General features: G+C 53.4%; 1 pseudogene; it reads left to right on the forward strand.

Annotated features, from left to right (window-relative positions):
- Window positions 1–4,694, forward strand: part of LOC102424683 — an 11,053-nt pseudogene extending 6,359 nt beyond the window's left edge.
- Window positions 4,695–7,020: the final 2,326 nt, after the last annotated feature.

Here is a 7,020-nt window from a genome sequence, read left to right on the forward strand (position 1 = left end):
TTTAACAACTAGAGACCCGATGCCCGAAATTCGTGCAGGGAGTAGGCTTTCCTTCCCCAGCTGCCAGCACTGACTTCCCTTTGGCACTCAGGACCTGAGCTTCCCTTGCAGGGCCATCTTTATCCAGAAAGATCATTCAGAAAGGCATTCGGTCTAATTAGCATAATATACTTTTATTATTAAAGACTAGAGGGCCCGGGGCACAAAAATTTGTGCATTGGGGGGGGGGTCCCCCAGCCTGGCCTGTGCCCTCTCACAGTCTGGGACCCCTTGGGAGATAACGACCTGCTGGCTTAGGCCTGCTCCCGGGTGGCACAGGGCAGGCCCAATCCCTAAGTGCAGCCCCTGGTCAGGCTCAGAGCAGGGCCGATTGGGGAGTTGGGGCGCCGCCCCGTCATGCACAGAGCAGTGCGGATCGGGAGGTTGCAATGCCACCCCTAGTCATGCTCAGGGTAGGGCCGATTGGGGTGTTGGGGCACTGCCCCCTGTCACACTCAAGGCAGGGTCGATGGGGAGTTGCAGCGCCACCCCCGTCACACACAGAGCAGGGCCCATCAGGGGAGTTGGGGCTCTGTACCTTGTCACACACAGAGCAGGGTCGATCAGGGGGTTGGGGCGCTGCACCCTGTCACACTCAGGGAGGACCAATGGGGAGGTTATGGCTCTACCCTGTCACACACAGAGCAAGGCCCATGGAGGGGGGTTGGGGCGCCAACCTCTATCACCCACAGAGCAGGGCCGATCAGGGGGTTGGGGCGCCACCACTGTCACACACGGGGCAGGGCCGATGGAGAGGTTATGGCTCTACGCTGTCACACACAGAGCAGGGCCCGTGGGGGGGCGGGGGTTGGTGCGCTGCACCCAGTCAAACACAGAGCCGCAGGGCAATCAGGGGATTGGGGAGCTCCCCCCTATCAGGCATAGAGCAGGGCTGATCAGGGGGTTTGGGCACTGCCCCCTGTCACGCTGATCCCGGTGCCGGAAGGCATATTACCCTTTTACTATATAGGATAGAGGCCTGGTGCATGGGTAGGGGCCGGCTGGTTTGCCCTGAAGGGTGTCCTGGATCAGGGTGGGGGTCCCCACTGGGGTGCCTGGCAAGTCTGGGTGAGGGGCTGAGGGCTGTTTTCCGGGTGGCGAGTGACTGAAGCTCCCAACCACTCCTTGTTTTCTTTTTTTTTTTTTATTCTGGGCCAGCTTTAGCTCTGAGGCCTCGCTGCTGAAAACATCGACACAATGTTGTGGTCTGGCTGGCTTTCAGTCCGGCTGGTTTCTGGGGTTTTGTTTAGCTTCTTCTTTGCAACATAGTACATAGTTGCTTAGAGTTGCAGCTGAGAGGCTGGCAAGTTAGGCAGGGAATGTTGGAGTCCGCAGTCACTGAAGCAAGCAAGCCTCCCTGCTCGCTTCAGTGCATGGCTGCCGGCCACCATCTTGGCTGACAGTTAATTTGCATAAGGATATGTTGATTATCCAATGGGAAGGGTAGCGGTCGTACGCTAATTACCATGTTTCTCTTTTATTAGTGTAGATTGCCAAATACTCAGTTGAAAAATTATTTTTTACTTTAAATTTATCCTTCTTTGATTTCTAAGGTTCTTGAATATTTTTCACGTTTGTGTTGGCTAATGACTGTTCTGCTCTAAGAATTGACTATTTCCCGTCATCCCTGGGGTCCAGGCCTTTTCTCAGTGATTTTTCGGGTTCTGTAGGCAGCAAGACGGACACTTTGCTAACATTGATTCAGCATTTTCTCCTGCTCCTGGCTTGTGTTTTGATTCTGTTTTATTACTTTCCATGTTAAGAATTTAAACATCTTTAAGGTAATGAAATGCACTTAGAAGTCGCTAACAATGACTTACCATCAATCATAAATCTACCCTTATGAGATGCAGTAAAAATGTTTCCACCAGGCTCCTCCTCCTCCTCCTCTCCTCCCCCTTTACCTCCTCTTCCTCTTCCTCTCCTCCATTTGTTTCTCCTCCTCCTCCTTTACTTTTTCCTCCTTATCCTCCTCTTCCTCCACTTTTTTCTCCTACTCCTCCTCTTCTTCTTCCTCATAGTCCTCCTCCTACTCCTCCTACTCCTCTCCACCATTTTTTCTTCTCCTCTTCCTCCTCACTTTTTCCTCCTCCTCCTCCTCCTTTACTTTTTCCTCCTTATACTCCTCTTCCTCCTCCTCCTCTGCGTCCTCCAATTTTTCCTCCTCCTCCTCCTCCACCAAATTTGTATTTATTGAGCCTAGTATCAAGTAGGAAGCACATATGTTAATCAGTCCCAGTCCCAGCCCCTTCCCTGAGCTCAAATGTCAACTTGAAAAGAGAGACAATTATAAAATGACAACAATCCCAATAACAGATCGGCTTCTTTTGAGAAGGAGCAGGTTGCTCAGTGAGTGTCACTGTAAGTGTTATAATGATGCTTCCCTGCTCCTCCCTCTCCCTCAGGACTCAGCCCCCGGAGCTAGGGAGTCACCTGCCTTTCCTGCTTCCAGGGGAACCATCTCTGTGTTCTCAGGTGTGATCACATTCCCAGGACTTCACACCCTGAGTCCCCATCTCCCCAAGCTGTTCCCCAGTTTCTCACCATGACTTTCCTTATGTTCTCTCTCCATATGTAATAAACAGCTGACATAGTGATGGCTACGTTCCAGCCGCTGTTTCACATGTTTTAGGCCCATTGGTCCTCATATGTCCTTAAGCGGTGAGTTAGTATTGCCACCCCCTTTGCAAGTGAGGAGCTGAGCAGAGAGGGTCTCCCAGGATCAGCCAGTAAGAGGCACAGCCTGGATGTGACCAGGCAGCCCTACTCCAGAAATCACACTGGAACTCACACACTCTGTGCCTCGCAAAGATTTGTAAACACTTCATTCAACAATGAGTAACTGTTACCAGATACGAAAAATGCCCCAAATTTCCTCAGCGTCTCTCAAATCCAGTGGCCCGGGCTGTAGACAGAGATTCAAGGCCCATGGCACTACCTCCTGCGGGGCCACAGGGCAGTAGGAGGGGGTGCCTGGAGCCTGAATCCTGGGACTGGAAACTAGGCCGAAAGGGAGCCACCAAGGGCCTGCCTGTCTTGCTCACGTCTCCCTCCGCCTTCTCTGTCCCAGCTGAGCCCACAGTGACCGTGTATCCTGCAAAGACCCAGCGCCTGCAACACCACAACCTCCTGGTCTGCTCCATGAATGGCTTCTATCCGGGCCACATTGAGGTCCGCTGGCTGCGCAATGGCCAGGAAGAGGAGGCTGGGGTGGTGTCCACGGGCCTGATCCGGAACGGGGACTGGACCTTCCAGACCCTGGTGATGCTGGAGACAGTTCCCCGGAGCGGGGAGGTCTACACCTGCCAAGTGCGGCACCCCAGCAGCACCAGCCCTGTCACCGTGGAATGGAGTGAGACGCCCTCTGACCTCACACACCTCCCCCCCACAGGGGCCTTTGCTTGTCCCTGAGGGTCAGGGTCCCCTCTCCCCACACCCCGTTTTCCTTTGCTCGTGTCTCTCCTTCAGCACAGGCCACAGGGTAGCCCTGTGATCGCTTCTGTGGACACCCATAACCCTGGGAGGCCGTCATGCCTGCCCTGCTCTGAATTCCCCACACTCTCCCCTCATGGTGCCCTTGGCCCTGGGCACCATCCCCTGTGGGCTGGGCGGGTGCTTCTGCCTGCGCTGAGCTGCCCACTGTGATCTGGGAAGAGGAGCGTCCTCCACAGCGTGGGACCTTCCTGCCGCGGGAGAGCCCCATCTGCTCTGCTGTCTGCGGCTCTGTCACCCGGGCCAAGTCCTGGAGGTCACCCAGCCCCGAGCTCCGCAGCCTCAGAGGCTGAAGCAGTGGCCTTGGGTCGGGTGTGAGGGGACCTGAGGCCAGTGTTGGGCTTTGAACCTACTCAGTGTGACCTCAGTCTTTTCCCAGAAATGGCCAATTCTTCCAGGGCATTTCCCACCCCCTCACTCCCTCTCCCACCCCTCAAAAATAAAGCTCTCAATCCCAGGGTCTCCATTAGAGACGTTGCTTTGGGCTAAAACCCACCGAAACCAGCTTCTTCTCTCAGGGGCCCAGTCTGGATCCGCACAGAGCAAGGTGCTGAGTGGAGCCGGGGGCTTCGTGCTGGGGCTGCTCTTCCTCGGGGCGGGGCTGCTCATCTACTTCAGGGCTCAGAAAGGTGAGGAGCCTGCTGGCAGCCGAGGCCCAGAGATGGTGGGGAGAACTGGGGCTTTGCTGGGTGAGCTCTGGGTATGGCAGCGCCTTAGAAGCCTCTCTTTCCCTGTCGGTCTCACGTTCCCTGGAAATGCAGAAATAACCAGCTCCCGGTTCTTAGGGTGGAGACATGAGGAGTCATGGCTGTGGGGTTAGAGAGGGGTTAACACGCACGGGATTTGGGTGCAGATCCTGGGGCACATGGAGGAGCAGGCCCTGTGGTCACTAATGACACTGGATGTGACGGCTTCGAGGCCACTGCTCTCAGCTTCTGATCTGGTCTCTGCTCTGGTGTCAGCGGGTGGGGGTGCTGCTGGAGAAGCTCAGGTGGCCTGGGCGGGGGACCCCGTGTCTGGGGACACACTTACCTTCATATCTTTTAAGTGGCATCTTCCTTCTCTTCCCAGGACACTCTGGACTTCAGCCCACAGGTAATGCTCTCTAATCCTCTCTTAGGGACACATTCAGTTTCCCTAGAACAGAAGGTGCAGGGGACTAGCCAGGGGACTAGCCAGGGGACAGACAGGGGGGAGCCTGGGTGTGGTTCTGGCAGCCGCTTACACTGCAGGGTCTCCTCCCGCCTGGTGAGAGGCAGCTCTAAAGCAGCTGTGGCTCCTGTGGCCTCAGAGCTTTTCTTCTCACTTGGGAGCCCCAGCAGGAGGCCTGGGAGGGCAGCGCCCCTGCTGGCCGGGCCTGGGAACAGCTCTGTCCTCTGTCTGCAGGACTCCAGAGCTGAGGTGGCCATGGAGACATGGAGAGGAGAGACTTTCTGTCAGGCCCCCTTTGCAGCCTGAAGAGGTTTCCTGCTGGGCTCTCACTCCACAAGGAGAGCCGCCTGGGGCTCTGGCTGGGTCCTGGCCCCTGACCCCGCAGCCGCTCCTCCCTGCTGGTTCCTCCCGCCCTGGACCTGGAGGCCCCAGTGTTGACTGCAGAACCTTAGCTCCATCCCTCCCTGTCCCTTTGTGTTCAACCCTCGCTGTCTGCTGAGCACCTTAGCTCACCTCGGTCCACATTTCTTTGTAAAATGTTCCTCAATTAAATATGGAGTGAAGTCATCTGCCTCACAGGCTTCAAGGGCACGAAGTGGGAAGAAAAGCTTTCCTTGTTCCTGTCCTGCTTTTTCATGAGTTTTCCCTCCTGTAATCGGCCTGGTTCCTGAGCCAGGAGAGAGCCTGCCATGGACCTGAACACGGTGGTCTCCTCTGTTGGTGTTTCTCAAAGACAAGCACACAGGTTCCCTTGCCCCTAGGATAAGGAGAAGAGACAGCAAGTATAAGAAACACAGGCTAGCCCAGCTGGTGTGGCTCAGTGGTTGAGGGTCAACCTATAAACCAGGAGGTCACCATTCAATTCCATGTCAGAGCGCATGCCTGGGTTTCTGGCTCAATCCCCAGTGGGAGGTGTGCAGATGGCAGCTGATCAATGATTCTCTCACATCATTGATGTTTCTATCTCTCTCTCCCACTCGCTTCCTCTCTGAAATAAATAAAAAATATTTCTTTTTTAAAAAAGACAGAAAAGCAGGCCACTTGTAAGGATATGATGTCTTCACTGTTTCTATAATCATGATCGTTTCACTCTTTTCTCTAATTTTTTAAAAGAAAATGTCTAAACCCAGTACCTCTTGAAGTCCCTTTTACGGTTTTAGTCTATTGATGGCTTCTAAACCTCAGTCTTTTTGTGTCTCAGATAAATGCCTGCTGTGCTGACTCTGCCTTGAGATGCACCTTCCCCTTGAGTAGGTCCCGGAGGCCATCAGGACAGAGCTGCCACTCTAGTGGGAAAGGTGCGCTTCTGAGGCCTCCAGCTTGTGTGGCAAACTCACTGTCTGTCACAGGAAACCCTGTGTGGGCCTTATCTGAGCATCAACCAGGGTCCCTGCTGGGAACCCAGGGGAGCATGTGGCTCCCTGATGTGCCACCAGCGTGCAATCCTCTGCCCTGGAGGGAACGTGAGAGACTCCTGTGGGGTGGCCTCCCAATGCGTGTGAGCAATGAGCAGCAGAGTTTTATGCAGCATTTTATTTAATAAGACAGAGGATGAGAAAGGACATATAGATAAACCTGTTCATTTAGTCTGCCTGTTTATTTTTCTACCTACCAGTCATCTATCTATAGAAACAAAGAATGGATTTTTTAAGTGGTTGTTTGCAGGGCAAAATGAGGGAATAGGTCGAAGGAATCTGTACTTTTCTGAATATATGTCTTACTTAATAGTTTTAACTTGAGGAACATTCATATATTTTATGTAATAATTTAATTCAAAAGTTTTAAAAGGCAATACATAAAAACAAAAAAAAAATACAACAAACTATAGCAATAGCAACAAATTGACAAGAGGTAAATGATGGGAAACAGCTAAAACAGTAAATCAATCAAGGGTTCCAAGTCCAAGAGGACAGTGCAGGAAAGGCCTGAGCTCACCTCCCCCCATTTCACATTAAATTTCCACCTGCAGACAGAGCAGCTCCCCCTGGAGAGGAAATGAGGGCTGACTGAACAACTTCGGCTCAACCAACAAGAGAGAAATCCCACAGACACATGGGAGAGAGACAGAGACATGGCACCATGGCAACCCCACCCCAGCACTGACCTGCAGTGGGCAGGGATCCCTGAGGCGTATGTGCAGACTCGCCCACTCTGGGTAAAGTGAATATACAGTGGCTGAAAGGGCACCTAGACTATAAGGAGGAAAATCCATTTACTAACTGAGAACATTTGGAAGTGTGAGGGGAACTGCAGGAACCCAGGCCCTAGGCCCCAGGCCCCTGGCCCACACCAGCTCTGTGGCTCGTGCCCGGAACTTCCACAGCCAATCCCATGCAG

This window comes from Myotis lucifugus, unplaced genomic scaffold (assembly GCF_000147115.1).
Source record: "Myotis lucifugus unplaced genomic scaffold, Myoluc2.0 scaffold_697, whole genome shotgun sequence".
Lineage (NCBI taxonomy): Eukaryota > Metazoa > Chordata > Mammalia > Chiroptera > Vespertilionidae > Myotis > Myotis lucifugus.